Genomic DNA, 27,003 nt, shown 5'->3' with positions numbered 1-27,003 from the left:
ACACACACACCTTCCACATATACACGCACACAATGCATAAATGAAAGCATTTCTACTGGACATTGTTTTCAGAATAATGCTCTTGCATATATTTTTGTTCAGTCTTATTCCTTAACCCTGTCTCCTTGGTACAGAATGACTAAATCTGTGTGAGCATGCTTGTAATTTCAGGTATTTAAGCTTCTCTAGAAAATATGTAGAAGTGTAATTAGAAAATTTCTCTGTAAAAGGGGTATACTCATAGCTTTATTCAACTCATTAGCAATGTGAGATGCTTTACATATGGAAACAGTGTGTGTAACCTAATTGTGAACACAAAACAAATTTTAGATTATACAAGCCATTGAGTAGAGGATCATTTTATCAGCCATGCTTTTTCCATGAATGAATCAGGATACTACTTAAATACATATATGTGACTAGTAACACATCTCTTTGCATTTGAGAGACATTTAATAAAGAGTGTTAGTATTATCACAGTATTGTAAGCAGAGTATGTCTTGTCATGAAGCGTTAGAGAGGATGAATTATGAAAGTGGTTAATAAAAATTGGGCAAGGCTAAGAGTTTCATGACTAGGTGAGTCAGAGAAATGGAAGTTGTCTACCTTCTATTTTTAAAAGCTGCATTCTGGATACTGTGTTGAGAATAGACTGGGTCTTTAGAGAAGGCTCTGAGCTGACGGTGGGCTAGACCAGGGTGGTGGCAGTGGGGTTACCGAGAAGTAGACTGATTCTCAATTGATTTTTAAGATAGAGAATTTGCCAACAGGTTGGAGGTCATATGTGAGAAAAGCAAAAACCAAGGATGATCTGAAGGTTTTTGGACTTCGCTTCTGAAAGAACATCATGGTGCCATTTCCTGGGATGAGAAGGAATGCAAAATGGACAGGCTAATGCTTAGGGAAGAACATAATAGAACAGTTTTGGAAACATTAAGTTTAAGAAATGTATTAGACATCCAATTGCAGATACGGTGGGGGCAGTTGGAAAAACAAATCAGTAAAGGCAAGTGAATGATACAAGTTTAGATTTCAGGGAAGGGAGGCAGAGGAGATGTGTGATTAGGACTGAGAATTGACTGTGGGATATAATTACAGAAAGGTCACTGTTGACATAGATAAGAGAGGTTTCAATGAAGAGAAGTAAGCATAAAACCTACTGCAAAGTGTTCATGAAAGAATAGAAAGATGAATTGGAGAAACAAGTATAGTCAACTTAAACTTTTTTTTATGCTATACATAAGAGCAGAGAAAGATAATAACTTGACTCTGATAAACAGTCAAGATAGATTTTGGATTTTGTTTACTTTCTTCTTCTCTTTCTGATTGATATGATGCATTCAAAAGAAAGCATAGATGGCCCTGGATAGAGCGATAATCACTGGAACAATATTCTTGAGTTAGCCCCAAGGGACCATTCTCCAGAGCATGTCCTTCCACAGGAGAATCAACAATTTATTCATAGAAACAAGAAGAAAGACTAGGAAGATGGACACAGGTGTAACTAGGCTGGTAGATGTGGGGGTACTTTGTGCTTTCTCTGTGAAATAGCTGGCAAAGTCATCATCCAAGAAAGAGGATGGGGAAGAAGTTATCAGAAGTTTGAGAAGAGAGGAGAAGATATATAATTGCTAGTGAGTAGACTTGGGTAGTCTATTCTGCATAAAAGATCCTTACAAGAATCCACAAGAAACCAGGAACAGTGGTTGTCTTTGCTGGGGAGACCTGGTAAGGCTGAGGGTTGGGGTTGAAGAGATAATTAACTTTTCATTATGTTAATTTTACTTTTTCTGTGCTGGTTGAATTGGTTTTTTTCCCCATTACCCCAGGTCTATGCTATCATTATCTCCTCAAACACAAAAGTCATAAAAACATGTGTTTTTTTTTCTCTTTAATAGGAAGCCATTAAAGGAAAAGTAATAGTGATAGCTTTTTAGAAAGATTACCCTTGAAGCAACATGTAGAATAAACTCACTCAGTGAGTGTGGGACTTTTCAGAACCTACATGACCCATCTTGCTCCTGAACCAGTGCAATGGAAATAGAAAGTACAAGTAAGTTCTGGGAAATCCTTAGGGAGTCTTAGACTGTATAAGACATGGGGATTCAACAAATACTTCAGGGGAAGGAAGACTTGAAAGTATCTCCTTATTTACTGTTGAGTTGTATTTCTGTGAGGGAAAAAAAAAGAATTTGCTAATATTTGAAAGATCTAATTTCAGAATCTAGGTTCTATATTTTTGATTGTGAGATTCTTTATTTCTCTTGATGAACTTGGTACTTTTTGAAGAGCATATTGAGAACAATAACGTTTGATTTAAGACAACCTTTTTTACTTACCAAATTGCCAGGATGTTGTGGAAGAGTCTAATCCTATTTTTTCCTTCAGTTTAAGTGAGATCTGATCGCATATTGATACATTTAATACAATTTTGTATTGGCTTATACAGAAGAGCTTTCACTTAAAAGTTTATACAATTATTTTAGAAAAATAAACATGGGTATCTAATTTCTGTGGGATTACTTAGACAACTCAACATTTTTAATAATAATTTTACAAATGAGCAAAATAAGGCACAGTGAGACTAAACAATTGTTTGAATATTAGAATTCATGAAAGAGTCTAGTTCAGTGTTCATTCTTCTATAATGCTGCCATCAGTTTAAGCTCACCAAAGCATGAGAAGGATTTTTGATGTGAATAAAACTTGACAGTGTACTGCCTACCTTAATAATATAATTATTTTGAAGTATATAAATCATACTAATTGAGCTGTCACATATACTTATATTTTACTAAAATTAATTTTATATGTGTTTAACTGGCAATTTAGTTGTAATCCAAAGCTCAACCACTTAGTCTGAATCATTATAATACTGTTAGATTCAGGGTCTGACAAGACTGAAATGATTTCTAATGTACTTCTTGGTCATCAACATTTCTATATTCAGATTTCTGAATCTACTGAAACACATTTTGGTCCACTATAAAATGTTTTTCATCATCTGAATTTTGGTAACATCGAGATTGTATTAAGATCACCCGAGGTTAGAGGATCTGAATACTTTTGATTTTCCCAGGCGGTTGTTCTGTTGAGGCTGCGGTGTAAGTCAGTGCTCCTTCTTGCTATTAAATCACTCAAGTCACATCTCCCCCAAGATGGTACAGATGTATAAATTGCTACTGCTGAAACGTCACTTTATACCAGATGTTCAAGAAAGGCTAATATGCTTTCACCCTAAATATGGCTCAGTTGTTGCATTTCTGTAGAAAATATGTGTTGGGTATAATAAGATGGTGTCCTTAATGAAGGTGAAGTTTGGTGTGGCCAAGTAGAAAAGGGTGAGAAATTAACTTCAATAAATTAGATGCATCCTTTATAACTTTCACATGAAATAGAAGTTAGAACCTTTGAGCACAAGAATTGAATTTCCAGAAGACATGCCAACATTAAGACACTTACACTTGTCCCTTCCTAAATCCTCCTTTTTCTAAGTGTCACCCAATTTCAGCAGCTGTGCCCAAGCACTTTCCTGCAAATAGTTCACTTGCTGTCCCCCATCTGGACTAAACAGAAAAGTAAGGGATTTGTTCCTTTAAGCATGTCCAAGCCTCTGATTGCTTCTATTAGCACACAGGTCCTATATCTGGCTATTAAATTGTGCAATTTTCCTTCATCACAGAGCTGGCTGCTGCAGGTTGAGCACACTGTACTCTGTCTTCTAATTCCAGTAAAGTCAATTATATAAACCCTTTTGCTTTTACAAAATGCTCTTTAGCACACTGGTTCCCTCGTAGCAGGCAGAGCCAAGCAAAAGAGAATTGGGGAACCTTTTCAGGTATAACTGTGTTCTGTTCAGCAGGTACATTTATTACTAATGGGTAAAAGAGTCTCCTTTTTTAGCTCCATAATGCTTCTGAAGCCTTCCATTTTCTGGGTTTGATAGACATTCCAGTTACACTGAGAGAGGAAGGTGAACACCATTGATCGCCCTGTGAAGCTGCTGCAGGAGCTCTTTTTTTTTGTTTTTTTTTTTTTAATCATTTGCTTTGCTTCATAAGTCAGTGACTGCACTTGTCTTAATGGGCTGATTTGCATTGTGTACTGGGGTCCTTCCTTGCTTAAACACTTGAATCTGCTTACTGGGCTGGGTAAATACTCATAAGAAGTGGAGACGCCAATATTTTGGTTCAACATTTTACAAAATAGATGTTTGAGCAGAAAGGATGCCATCGATCACTTTGGTGTATAAAGTGTAAGACAGACATGCTCTGTAATTCTGGTATCAGTTAAATTTAAATTCTTAATGCTGATGGATTGCTTTGCCTCCTCCCCCCACCCCCAAGCATCTACTTTTATAGGAATAAATCATACAGAATCATATGTAGATTCAAGGTGAGCTTAAGCCAACACCTGATAAAACATTCTTTGATAACAATGACTAATTGTACCTTTGAGGAAAGTGTGATGATTCTGGTGAGGGAGGAAAAGCTCCTCTCTCGTTGTGTATATGACATTTCTGCACCTGAGAATTGTATTGTCATAAACCCTGCAAAGATGCACAGGGAGTGAATTCAATGGGTCCAACCAACTTAATTTTTTTTTTTATTGAACTGGAGTTGATTTACAATGTTAGTTGCAGGTGTACAGAAAATGATTCAGTTATACATATACATACATATTTTTTTCTCTTTTCAGATTCTTTTCCATTATATGTTATTACAAGAAATTGAATATAGTTCCCTGTGCTATACAGCAGGGTCCTTGTTGTTTATCTATTTTATATATAGTAGTGTGTGTCTGTTATTCCCTAACCCTTCATCTAACTATTTTTTCCAACCAACTTTTTTATCCTGGGCATTTACCATCATGAACCAATAGACTGTAACAGCATCAATTTTCCCTGAGAACTCAGTGAAAATACAGAATCCCAAGCCCCAAAAGACACTATATCAGAATCTGTATTTTGAATGCCTACTAAGTGCTGGAAATCTCTGTTTGGCAGACCCTGTCTCTTCCTTCTGTCTGTCTGTCTGTCTCTCCCATTCTCTCTGGTTTGTGGCTTGGTGTAATGGCACACACATGTGGCAGAGCACCGTTAAGGTAGAAAGGACATCATCAAATTTTATGTAACATCTTCTAAGCCATTCTGTTTTCTTAAAAACCTGGAATTCTACCATTCAGAAGACGGAGGGGTGCCCTGTGATGCCTGAGAAAAAGTATTACTATACTCTCTTGAATTCAAAGGGTAGGATCAAGTTTGTCATCTTAAAGAAGTCTCTCTATGGAAGAGCATATGCCTAAGGGGATACTTCCCCTCCTTACCAAGTATCACCGAGAAGGTGACCGAGCTACCTCTTCTACCCCAATTACAAATATATACGATATTACATTTGGTGACTTAGACAAGCATCAAACAATGTATAGGGCATTTTATTTTGGATAGTTTGTGCACATGGTGACATCACATTTCATTTTATACCAATAACAACTCACTTGTTTCCCCACAATTGCCTAACTACTGGTTGTTAAAATTGGAAGGGCGCAGAAAGCCAGTGCGCTCATTTTACTGACCTCTTTGCAGTAGAAAACAAGTGTCTTTCCCCCTCAGCTCTGAGTAATGGTAGTAACTAGCACACTTTGAGGGACTGACTGACAAGGCCAGAAAGCTTGTGATGTCTCCACTATGCTTTGTGTTTCAGGAATGTAAGCATTAAAGATTCTTAAATGTTTGAAACATAGACCAGTGTTTCCAAAACTTGCCTGCACATTAGAATCACCTGGTGTATTTAAAATATTCCAAAGCCCAGAGCACATTCCAGACGAATTAAGCCACAATCTCTGGGGGTGGTTCACAGACATCGTTGTTTTTTGAGGCTCACCAGCCGATTGAATGTTCATACCATTTTGTGAACTATTGTCATAGAGAAAGATGTGATCATGGATGATTTGAACTCACATACTTAGCTCCCCTGATCGTTCCACTGAATTTCATTCTTAGGCGAGCAATTCATGTCCCAACCAAACTCTCCAAATGAATGCCCTTTTTTTAGTTTTGGATTTCTGATAGTGGCACTTTTCATTCTCTGAACCTGAAAGAGTTAAACTGTCAAAACGAGCTTTGACCCTTCCTCTTTTCAGTTTTTAAGCTTTGTCTCTTCAGTCCAGTTCCTTCAAATAAGTATGTTAAGAACTGGGGCTGGGTTTTGGTTATTGCTTTTTGCCCCTGTAGCATTCTACACAGATTTTTCTAGATAATTGCAGTACTGTATTAGTTAAGTGGCTGGAGAGAGGCATGATTTATACCATTTGCCAATTTCCATGGTAGAGAGTCTCCCATCATGGCTGATTTCATGGTAATGATGGCTTGCAGAATTCATAATATTGAACAGTCAGCTCTTCCAAGGTGGCACCAGAATTCTGCTGCATCAAGTCCTCAAAAAATACAGGTGCTGAATAGGATCACTGAGTAAGGAATAGGATACTTAAGGTAAGGGCTCTGATTACATGTGAATTTTGACATTAACTTCTGTTCCCTTGAATGTTAAGTTGTTTAACTTTATAACTAAATTTAGTCATTAACTTCTGTTCCCTTGAATGTTAAGTTGTTTAACTTTATAACTCAATTTAGTCATTTATTTAATAACCAAAAAGAATTAGAAATTGCTACTGTCATATTTTTCTTCTCAATTTCTCTGGAAATCATTAATTGCTGAATGTAACTGATGTTATATCTAAAGCACCTGTTTATCAATCCTCAGGGCACTGTACGACAACATTTCTGAAAAATGAAAGGACTATACAAACACAGATAACAACAAACTTCCAAAATTGTAGGCCTCACATTTTGTGCATATGGCTGTAATGTCATAATGCCTCCTGCAAGTAAAACAGAAGTCACAATCTATGTTTAGCATAATGTTATTTTTAAATAGCCAATTATATGGACAGTTTTTTAATGAATTAGAAGGTGTATGCTTTAAAAGCTGTAAGTTATTTAAACTAAAACCATTCTTTGCTGATCTATTTTTTTAATATCAATATCACTTCTAAACATTTTTCTGCATTCAACACAAAGCATAAATTTTAATTCAGTGAAGTCTGGGAAGAATAGAAACATATAGCATCCCAGAGGAACTTGAAGATTAAAAAGTATTTTTGGCTAAAGATGATTTATTTAGTTTTGATATAACTGAAACTATGCAAAGAGAATTTTCTCAAATGTAACAAATGTGATTTGTAGTCTTAAATTCCACATGAATGAATAATCAAAGGAGTATATGAGTCAGGCATAATCTTTTAAGAAGTTTTAATGTGGTAGTGATATCTTAAGAACTAACTCCCGATTAATTTATTTTAGCATGTTGAGAACAGTCTCTTGGGGATTTCATTAGTGATGGGTGGGTGGAGGAGGTGAACAGTCTAAATGGTTGGCCAGCATTAACCTTACTTGTTTTAGCATTTAATAATTTGTCTGAACAGTTATGAAAAATCCTTGGTCAATTTCTCTTCTGGTATTCATTCCATAACTGCTGGTAATCTAATCAGTAATATTTTTTAACATGAAGAAACAACCAGGCCGTAGGTAAATCTTCCAGTACCATCACCTCCGCTGAGATCCTGCAGGAATCAGGATGATGTCCCCAGTCAAGCACGCACATGCTGGAGCAGTTAGTTGTTTCCGCAGGTGTCGAGAGGGGTCTACAGCACCTGTTGTCTCTGACACTCAGCAGCTAAACCTGTCTTTCCCACTGACTCATCTATGTGACCTTAGAAAAAGTCACTTAAAACCCTTGGTATCTTTATCCCAGTACCTTTAAACCAGGAAGATGGTTTAAATTTAACCATCTCCCAGCAGTCTGATTATAACATCCTTCAACCTTTTGTAGTCCCCACGAGGAAAGACCCAGGCTTTTTATAATTTTCTTTTATCTGTTAGTTAGGTTCCTACTTTTGAAATTTGAAGTTCCCCTCACTGAGTAACCACCATTTCTCTCCACGATTATTGACATCTGACTGTCACTACTTAGAATATTCTTGTTAAGCAAGCCGTATTGGGAAGGGATAGAGTCATTCCCACATGGCATCCTGTTTCCTGTTAAAGCAACTTCAGGCTGATAAAGCTCTTCAAATCAGAAAAGGTAGCAGTCCTGTATTTAGATATTTATATTACATTCATAAATTATAAAACTGCTTTTCTCTGTCTTCCTTTTTTCTCTCCTATTATAAAAGTCTATAATTCCATACACTTCTGCGGAATTATGTATTTGCATAATGCCATTGGTTTTCTGTCATGTTAATTTCAATTGTTATTTTAAGCAATGTAAACAATACTTACATTTCATATCTCTAGCTGGAGGTCAATACCTGTCACCAAATCTGTAAAAATTGAACAGTATAGCATAAAGATATTAAAATGACGCTATTGATTTGACAAATGAAACAGCACACATTTTATGTTAGTTTTCTTAGTGGTGGTTTTTCCTCAGTTCTTGTGTCTAGAATATGAATGCTCTTTCAATAAACAAATCGGAGCTGCAAACTGGAGGTGAGGGTGATATTCTGTATGAGAACAATTACACAGCTTCTCACCATATGTTCACATGCTGTGGATGATTTACACAATCTGTAAAAACATCAAAGGATTCAGAACGAATGTAAATCTCGAATCCAATTTGATATGCAGATACTTATTAGCTGCTATAACATTGACTATGAATGCACAGCTTTAAGCATGATAATACATTTTGTCTTCAAGTTCATTAGGAATGGGAGGGAAACTGGCACCAAAGTAGTTGGATATACCTCATGTCATGACGATCAGTAGCTTCCACATGGAAGGCAAAAATGAGCATCTTTCTATTTTTCACCCAGAGATGATACCCCACGTCACAAAGGCTGTCAATTCTCCATTCCTCCGCACTGTTGCATTAGGTGACAGCCTGGTTGGGAGCTGGACCCTGCAGCACTGTAAACAACCCCGAAGCAGAACCCCATAAATATACATGCCTCTGTGACTCAGCTGTTTGCATTCTTTTCCTCTGGGTCAACCTCTCCACAGGCAAAAATTTACCACAGGCTTAATATCTTCCACCTGAGACATTAGACCCCTGAAAGTAGTTTTTCCTGAAGTTCCAACTGAAAAAAACAGGCAGCATTGAATTGCAAGTTATTATATTCAAGAGCCAGAAATAGTGTATTTTGGTCCTTTTGGAGCTGAACAACCCCTACCCTCCAAAAAGGGTGCTGCTTTGATTTCCTTTAATCTCCCTGATGTATTTGTCACTAGCTTTAGAGTTTTCTACATTACTACCTCCTGCAGAATGTCATCTTAAGATGACAATGTACAGTTGACATAATTTGAATTAGTTATTTAACTTTTAAGCTAAATGATCAGGTGTACTTTATAACAGAAATCTTACAGTATATTTTCTCATGGGAAAATTGGGGAACATCACAATTATTCTTATGCACAACAAGTTTGTGCTCTTTGAAAGTTACCATTTGGTAGAAATGCAAACCATCTTAAATAACATTTTGGATAGGATCGAGTTACTTTTCCTATTGTCTTGGTGATGGATGTAACCTGATCACATTCTACCACATTTCCAATTATAAGTGAGCTAAACAGTTCGTTACCCTTCAAAGTGGTGGAGAAAGTCAGAGAGAGGCTGAGAAAGGAAAGGGAGGTAGAAATAAAAAAAAATGTAGACATCAGAAAACAATGTGTGTTGTTTTTGTATTTTTGCTTCAGCTGGAAGTGTTGTGGCTTCCAAAGTAGAAGTGGAATTATTTCTTTGTACTGAAGACAATTCTCTGTTAAAAAAAAATATACCCTTTGAAATATAGATTGTTGGTTCTAAATCTAAATACTGTTTAGTTTTTATTTAATTTATATATGATTGTATTTAAGAAAGTATGAATACAATTATAATCTGAAATAAGCAGAAAACTAAGTAAATAAACTTCATATAATGTATAAGATTGAATAAAAACAAACTCCAGAATGTAACAGCTCAGGTACTATGTATGATTTAAAAGATTCGGTACCAGATCTTTGAGAGTTAATAGTTTTTATTTCGTGCAAGATATCATGATCAGAAAAAGCATGATTTGTCTCTCTGCATGTAGTCATTTGATCAGTACTGTACAGAGCTAATTAACAGACCTGTTTCTAAATCTTTAGAGCCTTGAAATGCACAATTGATAACAATATAAATAAATATATGCTGGGCTTAAAAACAACAGAAAGCAAACCTAAGAGCTGGATGAGTTAAATAATTTAAGGTATATCATTCAGTACTGAACCAGATAGTTTTAGGAGTAACATGTGTAAAGAAATTAAGCCAAAAAAAAAAAAAAGAAAAGAAAAGAAAAAAAGGAATTCAACACTTTCTCAGGGAAAGCTTCGTAGAGTTGAGGAAGGTGAAGCAAGTTAGTCGGTGTGCTTGCGGCTACAGGGGAGGTATTGAAATCTCGATACTTTAAATAAAAAATGGCTCAGCATAACTCAGCAGTTGCCAACTTTTCTGTGCTTCACAATTACCAGGGGATCTTTTAAAAATATTAATGCCTGGCTCTCACTTCCAGACATTCTGATTTAATTATTATGAGATGTGAGAGCTAGGCACTGGGATTTTAAAAAGCTCCCTAGGCTATTTTAATGTACAGCCGTGTTTGGTGAATACTGGCATGAATATGATATCCTTTAAAAAATAAAATAAATCAGGGAAGCTATTTTCTTTTTTTTTTTGTATACAATAGCTTTTTATATTTGAAATATTTCTTAATTGTGTATCAATGTAAATATTCCTTTTATTTTAAAATTGAAAATGCTCTCTTTAACTGCTTTGATTCAGAAAGCAATGCTGGATATTTGGGTTGTCAACAGCTGGTAGGTGCAGTCAATGAAATTTTATATTGTGTTAAAATGAGCATATTGGAGCCTTACATATTAATGAGGATAGATATCAAAGTAATAAACTTTATTGGAAAAGAAAAATTCAAGAAGCATTCATATAGTATGACCACATTCATATAAACTATAAGAAGATATAACTGCTTTTGTTTATGAGTATGTAACAAACATAAAATGTATAAATAGGCATAACATCTACTAAATTCAGGATGGTGATTACTGCTGGGAAGTGTGGGAAGAAATGGGATAAGGAAGAGATACACAGTTATTATGTTTGATTTCTTTAAATAATATCCCAATCAAATACTGCAAAATGGTAACACTTGGCAAAACTGGTGGTAGTACAGACATTTGTTACATTATTTTTTTTTATCATTTTCTCTGTATTTAACATATTCCATAGCTTCAACAAGTGGTGTTAGGAAAACTGGATATTTATAGGCAAAATATGAAAATGGGCCCTCATTTTACACAATATACAAAAACAACTCAAAATGATTTAAAGACTTAAATATAAGACTTGAAACCATAAAACTCTTAGAAGAAACTAGAGGAAAGTCTCCTTGACATTGGTCTTGGCAGAGATTTTTTTTAGAATTGACACCAAAAGCATAGGCAACAAAAGCAGAAGTAAAGCAATGGGACTACATCAAAGTAAAATGCTCCCCCATAGCATAAGAGGCAATGGACAAAATTAAAAGACAACACACAGAAAGGCAGAAAATATTTGCAAACCATTTATCTGGTGAGGGGTTATTATCCAAAATAGATAGGGAACTCATAAAATTCAATAGCAAAATAACCCAAATAACCAGATTAAAAAATGGGCAAAGGACTTAAATAAGCATCTTTTCAAAGAAGACATACAAATGGCCAACAGGTCTATAAAAAGTGTTCAACACTCCTAATCATCAAGGAAATGCAAATGAAACTTACAATGAGATATCACCTCACACCTGTTAGAAGAGCTGTTGTCAAAAGTCAAAAGATAATATTTTGGAGGATGTGGAGAAAAGGGAACTTTTGTGTTCTGTTGATGGCAGTGTGAATTGGTACAGATACTACTGATAAGGGGATGGAGGTTTCTCAAGAAATTAAAAACAACCATTCTCTAAATTCTAAAAAATTAGAACTACCATATGACCCAGCTTTCCCACTTCTGGGCGTATATCCAGTATTTCGAAGAGCTTATCTACACGGCCATGTGCATTGCAGTATTTTCTCACAGTGGCCAAGATATGGAAATGACCTAAGTGTCTATTGGTGAATAAAAGAAACATGGTATATGTGTATAGAGGACTATTATCCAGCCTTTAAAAAGAAGGCCATTCTGCCGTTTGCAACAGCATGAGTGAACCTGAAGTATGTTGTGGTAAGTTAAACAAGCCAGATACAGACAGACAAATATCACATAATCTCATTTATATCTCGAATCTTAAAAAATAAAAAGGTTCACTTTCCCAGTAACAGAGAGTAGAATGTGGTTACTAGAGGTTGAGGGTGAGGAAAAAGGGGAGGTATGATCAAAGAGTACAGATGTTCAGTTGTAACACAAGTTATAGACCTAATGCACAGCATGGTGACTAGTTACTAAGGTATTGTATACTTGGAAATTTCATAAGAGAGTAGATCTGAAGTGGTCTCACCACACACCCAGAAAAAGTAGCTATGTGAGATGATGTATATGTAACTAACTAGACTGCAGAACTCATTTCACAATGTATACACAAATTAAAACATCACATTTTACACCTTAAATATATATATATGTTATCAAAAATAAATAATTTTTAGAAGTATTTCATAGCAAAAACGAAAGGTTCTTTCCAATTTTACTTTTACTCAAAGAACACATGAAGGAATTAGGTTGTGATAGTTGGCAGAAAAAAAGGAAAAATCCAAATTGAACAGGTTATGACATATTTTTAACAACTTAGCAAGTTGAGGAAGTGTGAAAATTGGAATACTGCCTTCTCATCATAGGGGAAATGAAGCTCAGAGCTGAGTTTCAGTGTAGGAAAACTGAACAGAGAGGAAACTCAAGGGTGACAATTTGACCTTTAAATTTATCCAGTTCTTTATTAGTGAAATGTAGGTTTTTAAAATTTTGGCTTGAATTTTCCAAATAATTTTTTAAATTTTTGCATTCTTTTTGATTAATAATCATCAGTTAAAGGCATTTTGTTTTTAATGATTATACACATATATTAGATTGTATTCATTTAGAAAGTTTCAATAATATTTTCTAATAGGAGCTCTAAGTTCTCTTTGTTAAGAGATCTCTATTAGACATTTGAAGATCAATGTACCCTCAACACAGAAACTTGAAAAGTATATATCCACGCAACATTGTTCATTCAATTTAATAGCCTGGGTAGACCGCTCTGAAGTTTCTATGTGGGCTCCAGGCTGAGCCTCTTATCTTACAGTAAAATAGCATTAAAAATAGTCCTTTTCTCTTTCTTTAGCATATAAAAATGTACCATAAGGCATTATATTAACCAGATATTTTCACTTAAGATAATAACAATTAAAAATGTAAAATATTACTTTTCAAGTTTGCGATACTCTATGTTCATAGTGAAATGATATAAGAAATTAAATATAGGACACAATTTTGTTCAAAAAATAAAGATCAGTAAATCTGAATGGACACAGTGAACAATTTAAAATGGAAGAGGAAGTCCAATTTGGAAGGATTATCTAATGGAAATAACCAGAATTTATTCGTTTATTCTTTCATGCTCTCATTCTTAAAACATTTATTGGGAGTCTAATAAGTGCCTTATCTTGGGCCAAGACTGAAGCATAATAGTTTGCCTTGGGGATCTGGTGAATTAATGAAACAAGAAAGAATGTTTTCAATAGAATTTTATGTTTTTATTCCAAAAAATGATTAAAAACAATTGTGGGAATGTTGTCATAAATGGAAAACAATGAACACTTTTATGGGAAGAAAATAATTTGTACAAAAAAAAGTTCTATTTTACATAATTCTTTAGGTGTTAAAGTATAAATATATATGATTGGGAGGGCAAGGAATATATGGTCAATATCGATCAGTGTCAAAATAAGAATGATAACAAGCTGGGGTCAAGAGAATTGAAATAAATAAATATAAACAGAAAAAAATAATAGTTTGTTATAATTGAATTATTACATTTATCATTGAATTACCTATGTGATGATCTTATCTTCACTTTTTTGTATAACTGCACAAATGTGTGAAAAGGAAATTGGCTAATATTTCTGAAAGATACAAAAATATCAAGGAAAATCACCACAAATAATTGCTATCCTAAAATACATATTGAATTAGAAATTGGTTCTTATTGTTCCTTGGAAGGATCCCCCCCATATTTAGATAGAAACTTGGCCAGTTTTACAGCTATGCATTCAGTAGGATCTACTAATAATCTCTTAGGACTAATTTATATTCTTAAAATTTTCTTTCCCTACATCTTGCAACAATGATATGCAAAGATCATGTTTTCCATGAAGAAAGAAAACTTTACCAGTAATCCCATAATCTTTATTTTATTTCTTCTGTAGAAGAAGAGATAGTCTGGGTCTCATTCCCTTCAAGGCCTTTGTGACTTTAGGTAATTCATCTTTAAGGGATACAGAGCATAATCTCCCACATACATTAAATATGCCTTCCCAATGACTAGAAGGAGGGAAAGATTCCCTCCTCAGCACTGCTTCCTTTTGTCCATCCTACATCACTGAGAAGGTCAAATTTTATTTATGTTTTGGATAGATAGAGAAGAGAGATTTCTAGGACCTTTTTCATTACTGTTGCATTATTTGTATGTTCTGTGCATTAAAGAATGTCCTTAAATAGTATATGTGCTAATTAAAATAAAAAGTCTGATAGTAAGGAAATTCCAATTTGCTAATTTTTTCTCCTTCCTTTAGCTCATTATATTTTATTTGCTCAAATATAAACTTTTATGTACCAGTAACAACAACAACAAAAAAACTGTAAAACTGCGTATTATTCTGGGGAGAAGAAAATGCAAAGAAACCAGTCTTTATTTAGAGACATTTTTTTCCCAGTGGATATATTTTGGTGATCAAAATATGATACTAGCCTTAGCAGAAAGAACAAAAAAGGGGGAGTGATTTTGGACAGTCCTTATTTCCAGAACTATACATTTAGAAGTAAAAAAATTATTGACTATACTATAAAAAAATCATAGCCATTATTCCAAAGACAAATATAGTATTTTCATCTAATTAAAAATAATGTTATGAGAATTTCTGGATTATTGACAATGAAACAAATTGCAATTGAAAGATTTATTTTATTTTTATTCCTGACTTATTACTAATGACATATATGCAAGGAATCTGATTTAACCCAGCCTGGCCCCTCTATCACTGCAGGAACACGGTTGCTGGGAGCCTATAAAATGATATTTCTACAGGTGTCCCTGTGGGTGTCCACAATGGCTGGAGGATTACTGGCAAAAGAAGCTGATTTAATTAACTTTGAGAGTGTTTATGTTAGCACAGTTAAAAGTAATTCATTATTATAAAGAAGAAGAAGAAAGAAGAGGAAATGGAGCCCACCTTGAAGAAGCTAGTGATTTCCTGGGGATAGATGATAGTTCTGAGGTCTTACTTGCAAAAAAGGAAATATGAGAGAACAGTATGATGCAGACTATCACTATGTTGAAATGCACTTAACAGCTAGGAGAAAGAGTAGCTCTCTAGGTCATCTCATTTTGTTGAGGACAGCTGTATGTAGGAAGTTAAACTTGAGATTTTCTTTGAAAGGAGTGGAGTCAGTTTTTATTTTAAGCAGGATTTTAGATGACCAGAGTTAAGACGAAAGAAAATTCTAAGATTTAGCTTAGTTGTTACCTCCTTTTTTCCTGATTCGTTCGAGCTGAGTTTAAATTCCTTTCATGTTCTCCTATAACTCGTTTCTCAAATGTAGCATACACTGCCATGCAATTGGGTAATTTCAGTCTCTCAACTTGACTGGGAGCACCCCAAGGACAGAAAAATATGTTTTCATCTGTATTTCTATATCTAGCAGTGTGCCAGGCACATCTTCTTCAAATGTGAACTGTTTGGCTGACTGGCTGGCTAGTTGACCAATTGTACGAACAGACGGACGGGTAGGCAGATGAGAGGGATGACGGGATAGATGAGATGGATGGCGGGATGGATGGATGCATGGATATATTCTAACTGAAAACACTGGTTTGGACAAAGTTATATATGAAGGGATATTAGGGAGTTGTAATAATTGTGAGTGAAATGTGCTGTCTGAAACTGTATTTTTTGGTAGAGTGATATGTTTGGATGTATGTAAGCAAGGTGGAAATCTCTTTACAAATTTTCTCAGAGGCCAGTGATATGAAGCTGCACCTGACCTGAGAAGCTTTAGGAAAGTCGCCGAGAACTCTTAGTCAGGAGAGGGGCATTTTGGAATTAGTCATCCAAGCTGACTGAGAAGACTGGAGACCAGAGGGCTACTGTAGTAATCAGGCACAGAGTAATGAGGTCATGCACCAATGGAGCCACAGTGAGACTGGAGCAATCCAGGCAAATCCTAAAACACTCAACATGAAGGATCTCCAAGAAATGCATGTTCATTATAATGGTACTGAAGAAGAGTCAGAAATCTATCCAAAATTTTGAATTTGGACTATTGGGAAAATGTTAAAATATTCGCAGAATTGAAAATTTGGCAAAATATAGCTTGCTTGAGGGATAATAAATGAGCTGTGCTCTGAACCTATGGAGCATAATATATAATGCATTTTAAATAATAGAGTTCAGTAGTGGTAACAAAGGACAGTTGTGGCCCACATTATTTGAATAATTAAGAGACCCTTTTCCCTTCCCCTCAAGACATGCTTTTCTCCCAGTGCCCCCACTAGCTGTTCTTTTGCTGTCTTGCTGTCAGCTACACTGTCAAGTCTTTTTCTAGCAGATATGAGCTGATGGAGTTGTTATCCATCACAGTGATATGGTCACATCCTTCAGAGGATTATTGAAGACACAAGAGTCATCAAGCCTTAAAAGAATATTTCAGAATTTAGGGGTCTCATGACAAGCTAGGCCTTGGCTCAAGTTGAAAAACAAACAAAAATGCTGGAGGAAACATTGCCAACATTATCAAAATTATTACAAAGATAATTATTGTCTTATTATCTTTGAACTCTAATAGTATGTAAATTAATTCTAAGTTCCTAAATAGTCTAGTGAAAAGAGAGTCTCACAGGATCTCCAATTTATATCTCTAGATGAATTTTCTTCATGTTAATAGTACACTTTAGATTTTTATGTTATTTTTTAATAGAGCACTCACTAAATATCTGGATATCAAAATCTTTGGTTTTTAGCCTTTCATGTCTCACTTATTAGCTTTGTGACTTGGAATTGATTTAGTCTTTCTGAATCTTAGTTTCCTCATTTGTAAACAATTTTTTGAAAATGCATGCATGTTGAATATAAAATGCACCGTGTGAGTTCAAACTATTACTAGTCTCATTTTATAGAGATATTATTTAAAGGTCTATTTCACTGTTAAACTAATTAATAGTAGCTTTAAAATGTTAAGTAAATAATAATTTAGTAAATAAAGGTATATGGAAATTCATCAAAGTTGTTCTTATGCTCAGGTTCATATTAAAATGTTACCAGAGCAGCACCTTTGGAAAGTTTAACTTGAAAGAATGGCACCTACTTATTATCTTGCAATACTCAGATTAGGTAAATCATATCAAAACACCTTCTGCAGAGGGAATACTGCAAAATATAAAATAGAGACAGTTGTCTACATTAAATTTATATGTTTCCTAAATTTTATTCAATAGAATTTATTTCATTCATTTTGTGAAAAATAGGCCTGGCTTTAGAAATATAGTTTTTTGAGTGGAATTTAATACCCATTACTTCCCTAAGCTATCAAAAATTTTGGCATGAAAATTACATAAAATATAGATTACCATTTGATGATATTGGCAAATGTCACAACTCTGCTGGAAAACACAATATTGGTCACTACTTGAATTATTCAAACATGCTCTTGAATGTTCAAAGGCTTGCTTATTCTTTCCTCTCTACTGCTCCCCTGTGTCTTCCAATTGATATGTTATGGATCTTTCTATGTTCTTCTAAACGCTCAATCTTCTTTCAAATCCTCTGCGAAGACTTCCAGCCAAAAGGAAGGTGTTTTCCGTCCTCTGACTCACTATTTCTCTGCAGTCACAGCTCTTTAGAAAATACCCTAGCATTCATAATTGTCATTTAGCCACTTGTTTTCTCATGTTCAGAGGGATAAAAGATTTTTGAAGACAGGGACTTTTTCATGATGTCTAAACCTTACAGCAGAATGTATAATAGTATATTTCTAATGAGTGTTCATTAAATATATTTTGTTAAATTATTGCAAAATGGCAATTCATCTGTTTGTAGCGGTTTTAGCTGGTTGTACACAATCAAGATTTTGCACAATTTTGGAATTTTTTTTAATAAGATCAACTAATGACTGCTAAAATTTTCTTGGATCAAATTTGCCTGTCTATATTTTTTGTTGTTTTTTATTCTTTGAAAAAAAACTCCTTTGAAGAAAATGATTGGAAGTATTGAAGTCTAAACTTCCATTGCCTTCTTTATTTTTTTTTTATTAATAGACTTTGTTTTTTTTTTTTTAGAGAAGTTTCAGGTTTACAGCTGAAATGAACAGCAAATACAGAGTTCACACATAGCCCTTCCCACCCACACATATATACTCCCCTACCCTCAACATCCCTCATAAGTGTGGCATATTTGGTACAAATAAAGAACCAACATGGACACACTATTATCAACCAAAGTCCATAGTTTGCATTAGGGTTCACTCTTGATATTATACATTCTATGGGCTTTGACAAGTGCATAATGACATGTGGCCACCACTATAGTGTCATACAGAATAATTTCACTGACCTAAAAACCCCTTGCGCTCCATCTGTTTATTCCTCCCTCCCTCCCTCTCCCCAACCCCCTGGAAACCAAAATCTTTTCATTGTTTCTGTAGCTGTGCCTTTACCAGAATGTCACTTGGTTGGGATCGTACAGTTTGTAGCCTTTTCAGACAGGCTTCTTTCATTTAGTAATATGTCTTGTAAGTTTCTTCCATGTCTTTCATGGATTGATAGCTCGTTTCTTTTTTTTTTCTTTTCTTTTTTTTTTTTTTACTGCATATGTATTTTTAAATTTACATATATGTACTGTTCATTGTTTCTAAGAATGTTCAGAGCTTTGGCTTTTTTTAAATTACATAGTTATCATAGGAATAAAGCTAACTACAAAATAAGAATTAATTCAAAAAGATACATATACCCTGCTATTAACAGCAACATTGTTTATAATTGCCAAGATATGGAAGCATCCTAAGCGCACATCAATAGTTGAACAGATAAAGAAGATGCAGTGTGTTTGTGTATATATATGTATAATGGAATACAACTCACCCATAAGAAAGAAGGATGTTTTGCCATTTACAGCCCTTCATTCACTTTTTTTTCACTTCAAAAACCAGAATTTTATAACCAGCATAAACATTTCTATTACATGAAAAACATCAAAATACCTAGAAATGAACTTAACCAAGGAGGTTGCCTATACTCCGAAAACTGAAATGACACAAAGAAATGGAAAGATTTCTTGTGCTCTTGGATTGGAAGAATCAATACTATCAAAATGGCCACACTACCCAAAGCAATCCACAGACCCAAAGCAACTCCCATCAAAATACTCATGACATTCCTTGCAGAACTAGAACAAACAATTTCAAAATTTATAAGGAATCACAAAAGATCCCAGACAGCCAAAGCAATTTTTTGTAGGTCTTTTTCTTTTTCCTCTTTCTTCTTTTTGTTCTCTTTTCTTATGGTTTGATGACTAGAGATGGTCCCTTTAACATTTGTTGTAAAGCTGGTTTGGTGGTGCTGAAATCTTTTGGCTTTTGTTTATCTGTGAAACTTTCAATTTCTCCATCAAGTCTGAGTGAGAGCCTTGTTGGACAGAGTATTCTTGGTTATAAATTTTCCCTTCTCATCACTTTAAATATATCATGCCACTCCCTTCTGGCCTGTAGAGTTTCTGCTGAAAAATCAGCTGATAACCTTATTGAAGTTTCCTTGTATGTTATTTGTTGCTTTTCTCTTGCTAATTTTAATATTTTATCCTTATCTTTAATTGTTGTCAGTTTGATTACTACGTGCCTTGGTGTGTTCCTCTTTGGGTTGATCCTGTGTGGAACTCTTGGCACTTCCTGGACTTGGGTAACTGTTTCTTTTCCCAAGTTGGGGAAGTTTTCAGTGATTATCTCTCCAAAAATTTTCTCAGGTCCTTTCTCTCTCTTCTCTTTCTGGGACCCCTATGATGCGAATATTAGTACACTTCATGTTGTCCCAGAGTTCTCTTAAACTACCCTCATTTCTTTCCATTCCTTTTTCTTTTTTCTGTTCTGCAGTAGTGATTTCCACTAATCTGTCTTCTAGCTCAATGATCCATTCTTCTGCCTCATTTAGTCTATTCATGGTTCTTTCTACTGTGTTATTCATTTCAGTGCTTTCATTCTTCAGCGCTGTTTGGGTATTCTTTATATTTTCCAACTCCTTGCTAAAAACTTCACTCTGTGCATCTATACTCCTCTTGAGTTCTCTGAACATCTTCACCATCATTACTTTAATATCTTTCTCAGATAAATTGCCTGTCTCCTCATCACTTATTCCTTCTGGGATTTCATCTTGTGCCTTAGCCTGGGAGATATTCCTTTGCTGCCTCATATCCTCTATCTTTCTATGTGTTTGTGGATTCCTTCCATAGGATTTGGGATTGTTGTTTTCTTATTTCTAGTATCTTCCCCTAGTGGATGAGGCTGGAATAGAGGCTTATGCAGGTTTCCTGGCAGGAGGAGCCAGTGCCTGCCCACTGCTGGGTGAAGCTTGGTCCTGGACCTCTGGTGGGTAGGGCTGTGTCTAGAGGCCTTTGTGGCTTAGGGAGTCTGCTGATGGGTGGGGCTGCATTCCCACCCTGTATATTGTTTGGCCTCAGGCTTCCCTACAGGCTGTTGGGTGGGGCTAGGTCTTAGTGCTAATGGTCCAATCAAGATGTCAGCCTCCAGGAAACCTCATGTAGATGAACACTCCCAGAATGTTCGCCATCACCTTTTATGTCCCCTGGGTGAGTGTCCACATGCCCAGGAGATCCGCCAAATGCAGCAGGCAGGCCTGGCCCAGGTTCCTGTGAAATTGCTGCCTCTGCCCTTGGACCTGGTGCACTCGAGTTTCTGGGTTCGCTTCCCAAGTGAATGGAGTCTCTGTTTTCCCCAGTCCTGTGGGGCTCCCGGAGCCAAGCCCCCCTGGCCTTCAAAACCAGATGTCCTGGGGTCTCCTCTTCCCAATGCCAGAACCTGGGCTGGGGAACCTGACGTGGGGCTTAGAGCTCTTACTCCTGTGGGAGGGCCTCTGAGACTTAACAGATCTTCAGCTTGTGGGTTGCCTACCCGGGGGGTATTGGGCCCAATTATATCATGAGCATTCCCTTCTTACCATCCTGCTGTGGTTCCCTCTTGATGTTTCCAGTTGCAGAAGATCTTTTTTGCTGGGTTCCAGTCTTTTTTTCGATGATTGTTGAGCAGTCAGTTGTGGTTCTGTTGTAGTCACAAGGAGAGGCAAGCTTGTGGTCCTACCACTCTGCCATCTTGACCAGAAAATTGCCTTCTTTATATTTATGATGACCATTCCCAAATGAATATTCCTGTCTATCGTGTAGAGGAGGTAAATTTCATAAAGTATAGTTGATAGAACTGTTTTATGTTTCAGAAGTCACGAATGTCACTTATGTACAGTTAATAGAATTAGTTCATATAGGAAAATATTTTCAAACCCTTAAAAGAGTCATATACAGATACAGGATAATCATATTTGTTAAAGCAATATTGTAAGTAGTATGCCAACACTAGTTAAAATTGGAGTATAGGCATTTCATAAAATTTTAGAAAGTCATTATGCCTAAGTTTAAATGCATATTTTGATTATTTCACTCATTTGAGAAACCCTGCCAGACAGGTCTTGATATTTATTTATTTAGTTAATTATACAAATTTTCTTCAACCATACACTTTATTTTTAAGAAATGGTTTTCCTAACACTCATTTGAGGAGTCCACGGCAGTATTAAAGTCTCCATTATACTCCTAACATGATGGAAGATGATAAAGGTCAAATGACAGGCCCATAGTCCTAAAGCTAAGAGTGGAAAAACAGAATATCAAGTGCAGATCTTTTCTTTCTCTCCAAAAAAATTAAAAAAAAAAATCTGCATTCTTAACCAAATATAATAGAAGGAAACAGTGTATAAAAGGAAGATAGGAAGACATAGTAATGAGAAATAAAAGGAATCTGAAACAACCACTTTGAAGTTATATCTTGTCACTGCACGACAAATTTAAGCATGAAAAGATATTCAGTTTTACTCTTGTTAATTTTCCTGTTTGTCTGAAACATTCTGAAGTTCTTTTCTTGGTTCCATGTTCAAATACTAGTCACTAATTGGGTGTTTAATATTAAAATACCATAAGATAAGGATTTTTGAATTTTGTTTTTAGTTCTAGTTAGTTTTTTTATAAAAGATTGTATAAGCTCATAGGAGGAGCAGACAATTTCATGCTCTTGTCTCTTGCTGAGATACATTAAGAGGATTGTCTGGACTATTAAATTTCTTTATATCAAAGTCTTCTCACCTCTGCTGGGGTCTAAAGTGTTGATTGAAACTAAGGAAAAAATCGGTCAGTTAAGAGGACCTAAAGCACCAGAAGGTGGCTGATAATGTTCCATGTTAGTTGCATTTTCAGCTGGAATCTATTTCATGTTTTGAAGATGACATTGCAGCATAAATTGATTAATTTCCTGAAACAAATCTACTAACTTGATTGTCTGGCTGAAAATATTTGAAGCTCAAAAATTGTAGGTAACAAATGTCTTCGTTCTTTCTGTTAAAAACCAGTAGACTTTCCTCTCAGCTAGCTGTCTTTTCAAGTATTTCTTCCTTTCATTCATATAGTACTTTTAATATATGGTCTAATTTACCTTTGTTAGCCCTCAATTAAATCCCTGCCTCAGTGTCTTTGATGTAGTATTATCAAAACTGCATGTGCTTTTTTTTTTTTTTAACATATTGCCAAGATAGGCCTTTACATGGAATTTCAAAGACTTTCTTTTTACACTAAGATTTTTAACCTGTCCTCATAACTCAGTCTCTTTAATCCTAGGATTAACCTAGCTACAATTCTATGGGTCTTTTCTTTAAAGCGTCGCAATTTCTTTTTGCTATGTCAGGGAAAGAACTAAAGCAAGGCTCCAATTAGGACCTGACCCTTCCGATGTGAAATGCAGCATTCACTCAGTTTATCTCACACTTACAGGTGGACTGTACACACACTTTTCCTAAACACAATGTACGGCTATGTCTCTGGGGATGTAATTGGAGTTCTGCAAGTCTGAGCCATCAAAAATACACTTCTCTAGATGCTTCTCACAAAACTGTGGGAAATTCTGGCATTAGGTCATCCATAAATACTATAGGATATAGATTTTTCACATCTGAAATCCCCCGTTTTCTTGGACTTGAATCTGTGTCTATTTTGGCCTGGGAAATCCTTTCTAAAGAGCCAGTAGCTAAATTTCCCCACTAGCTTTTGATTTTCTCTTTTACTGGCTCATGAGAGAAAAGAAAGGCTTATTCAGCTAAATATTACCCAATTAGGACCTAATTACAGTGTGATAACTAAATGATGAAGACACAAATGACTGTGGTGAAGTTCATATAATGAGAAAGAGTTAGGATACCTGTAGTTCTCGAAACTGAGGGAAATGACTCAGATACTTTCTCAGTACGTGAAAATAGGCAGAGCTGAACTAGTGATTTGGGAAAGAGACGTGCAAAATCAGGATGTAATCATGTTTTCCATTGTCTTGCAGTGTCAAACTTAATGTGTTAAATACCCAGCTTTTACAAATTAGAAGGCAACTTTTACTCACTGGATTTCAATTTCTATTTTTTCAAGTAATTCTAAGAACAGATTAGCTTTAACCTTGATAACTATGCTTTCTGTTGTTCAGTTGTCTTGTAGAGCTTCAGGAACCTGACATTTCTAAGGAACTATAGTAAATGGCAAATGGAGAAAAAGGAACTCAGTCCTGATCCCTTCATAGAGATTTTAATTGAGCACAAAATATAAAAACATTAAGCAGAAAGGAATATGAAATTATTATTTTTTTGCAAAAAGAAAAAAGTCATACCTACATTTCTTGGGAGAAGCTGAATTAGTATGGGCAGATTCCCTTGACATAGACACATAATATGCGGTAATTATTCCCAGTTATATTTCTTAAAGCATTAGCAGTTTATTATGAACACAGGGCAATTTATAAGCCTAATATTAGACTCAACTCTCCCAGGCTATTAGTTATGTTAACTCTGAATACACGTGTTCCAGCAGAGTTGTTCTGCAAATACCATAAAATGAAGGCTCAATTGATGAAGGAAATCTATATTGCAACTTAAAACAATATATTATAGCCTTTTCAAAAATTTCTACAGGGCTCAGAAAAATAATACTTTATAAAATCCATTAAATATTTATGATGGTAACTAGATGGTTAATATAAATTTTGTAGCTTTATTTTTTGTTAGCCAATCTTGCTATCAGAGCGAGGAAAAAACTTTCTTAATTAATTGCATAATCATTGCCATGTTAATTAATTTCTGAGCAAACTAAATGTTTAGAAAAACTGTTAACTTTCAAATTTAAAAGCCAAATCTCTAGCTACATTTCAAGGAATCTTGTTTTCTTTCTTCTAACGTACTTATTTATAGAATGTTATTAATTTATAAATGCAATTTTATGTTTATTTATTTTTTAAATAATTGTATTAAAGAATAGAAATTAAATTCTATTTTTTAGAGTCCACCATTTTACTAGATAAAAAGGGTCCAACATTTAACTGATTCTACAATTTGGGGGATTTCTGATGATGATGGACATCAACATTCTTTTAAATAATATAAATGTATTATTTCTTTATTTTCAGTCACTGCCTAAAGGAATTAAAATAAAATTTGCCTTCCCCTGCTTCACCTTAAGAGTAGAATATGCTTTAACCTACAGAACAGAAGACTGGCAATATCTTTTTCATATGTAGCAAGGATCTTTTAATATTTCTTTTAGATTCTTATAAGGACTTTTGATAAATTTAGCTTCTTTCAGGTGTAAGTCATTTGGGGTCCTGTTTTTCTTATCTATTTTTTGAGAAATTCCAGTGACACTTATTTTTAACTGAATCACTATGCATTGGGATAAATTTACAAATCCATAGTGCTTATTTTGTATCATTATTTCTAGCTGTCTTCTGTTCCTTTTTTAAAAATTCCCAACTGTGGATTTTGCCTTTAAAATAAGAAGTAAGTGCTGAGTTGGCAAACTTATCAAAAATTGGCTCCTTTCTTTCTAGTATTACCAGCTGGACACTGTAATAAAACGCTGCTAAGTGATTTTCTATTTCAAAAATAAAAAAAAGATGCAAGGATTTTCACCTGCAACAAACACAGAAATATGTACTTACATGTCCCACTGCCCCCCATCTCCCCCCGCAATACACACAAACTCTGAGCATTTTTCTTCTAATACCTTATTAGTTTGGGGTATGTTGACTTGAAACAAATAGACTGCCAGGTATTTCTCCAGTGAAGATGGGTTTATTCAGGATGAGTAGAGAATTGAAATTTGCTGTCTGCAACCATGACAAGCCACATACAAGCCTTGGCACAGCTGGGGAAGGAGAGCACTTTTACAGAAGTGAAAAGGAAGTGGGCAGGCACGAGTAAACAGAACCCACAGCTTTTCATTGGCTGAGTTCTTGCTGGTAAGGAAGAGGAGTCTTTCATCTTCCTGTTGGTCTCTGCTGTCATCTCAGGGTATGAGGGCTCCCCCTTCTGGTTTTCCAACTCTATTTAATTGAGTTTTCTGTTTATTAATTTTTTTTATGGTTTGTACAATTCTTTCTAATATGCTAATGTTTTCTAAAATGTAAACTCTCTAGGATTACAAATTATTTTTTCTATTAGGACAAAAATGTTTCAGTGAAATTCTCATTAGAGGTACACCACTCTGGCTCCATTTCTTACAAAAATTCTTTTCAAAATACCTTCTAATGCATAACCTTCTTGGCAGGGGGAAAGAAAAGCCTTATTAGGAGAAAGCAAAATAATTTCTTTCCTGTGGAAACTTTCTAACAGTGAAAACTCATAACTTCATTTCCTGTGCCTCTGAGCTAAACTACGTAGAAGTCAGTCCTGGTAAGTTATAATTAGACACGTAGGATAATTTTAATGATGTCTTACAACTGATGAAATCAGTCTCAGCCCTGCCTACTACCTGATTACCATGGAAACCACTGCTGGCCAACGGAGTAATTCTGATCAAAAGGAATTATTATTAATCCTCCCAGTGTATGTTGGATAGGGATTTGCACAGCTTTTGTTAAAGTTTCTTGTGGAGGCTGAAAGATCCAGTAAGGGTAAGTATTAATTCTTAATGTGTTGGAGAGCAAGAATGGCTTAGTCTCTGTGGGGCACAACTGGCTCTCGGTAAATCAGATATTAACAGATTATAGGATCAGCCTTGAACTACCCAGGGATTAGTGATAAACAGGTGAATTTGTAGAGGAGGAAAGTAATTTCTAAAGCTGACTTAACCACAGCATTACCTTGTAAAATTGGAATTTAAATAAGAGAGAAAGAACATGCAAGAAATTTGAAATTTGTTTAATAATGTTTAGGATAATTTCCAAGAAATTGGATGATAACATTGAACACTTACTTTTCTCCTTTGCATGTATATGGATATGAGATGTGGAGAATGATGAACAGTTCTGTGATGGAAGACACAGCATTGCTTAAGTATCTTTTTTACATATCTTTAGAAATTTACTATACTACATTGTGCACATAAAAATGCTCCTGTTAAGTGTTCTTAACCCATTAAAAAATGCTAACCTTCCAAAATAAAATAAA

At 35.1% G+C, this 27,003-nt stretch overlaps 1 protein-coding gene and 1 long non-coding RNA gene across 8 annotated transcripts in view; one reads left to right on the top strand and one right to left on the bottom strand.

Moving 5' to 3' along the window:
* The window catches only part of PCDH9 (protocadherin 9), an 859,400-nt gene that overhangs the window by 703,050 nt on the left and 129,347 nt on the right, over positions 1-27,003 (top strand). The gene's annotated exons all lie outside the window — the stretch shown is intronic.
* Positions 4,695-26,275, bottom strand: LOC141579768 (uncharacterized). The gene is made up of 4 exons (XR_012511728.1): positions 25,619-26,275; positions 8,806-9,138; positions 8,339-8,379; positions 4,695-6,465 (listed from the first exon to the last, which is right to left on the bottom strand). It is a non-coding gene; the product is annotated as an uncharacterized LOC141579768 (long non-coding RNA).

This window comes from Camelus bactrianus, chromosome 14, assembly GCF_048773025.1.
Source record: "Camelus bactrianus isolate YW-2024 breed Bactrian camel chromosome 14, ASM4877302v1, whole genome shotgun sequence".
Taxonomy (NCBI): domain Eukaryota; kingdom Metazoa; phylum Chordata; class Mammalia; order Artiodactyla; family Camelidae; genus Camelus; species Camelus bactrianus.
The sequence above is the reverse complement of the archived record's forward strand: the minus strand, read 5'-3'. Positions and strand labels throughout refer to the sequence as shown.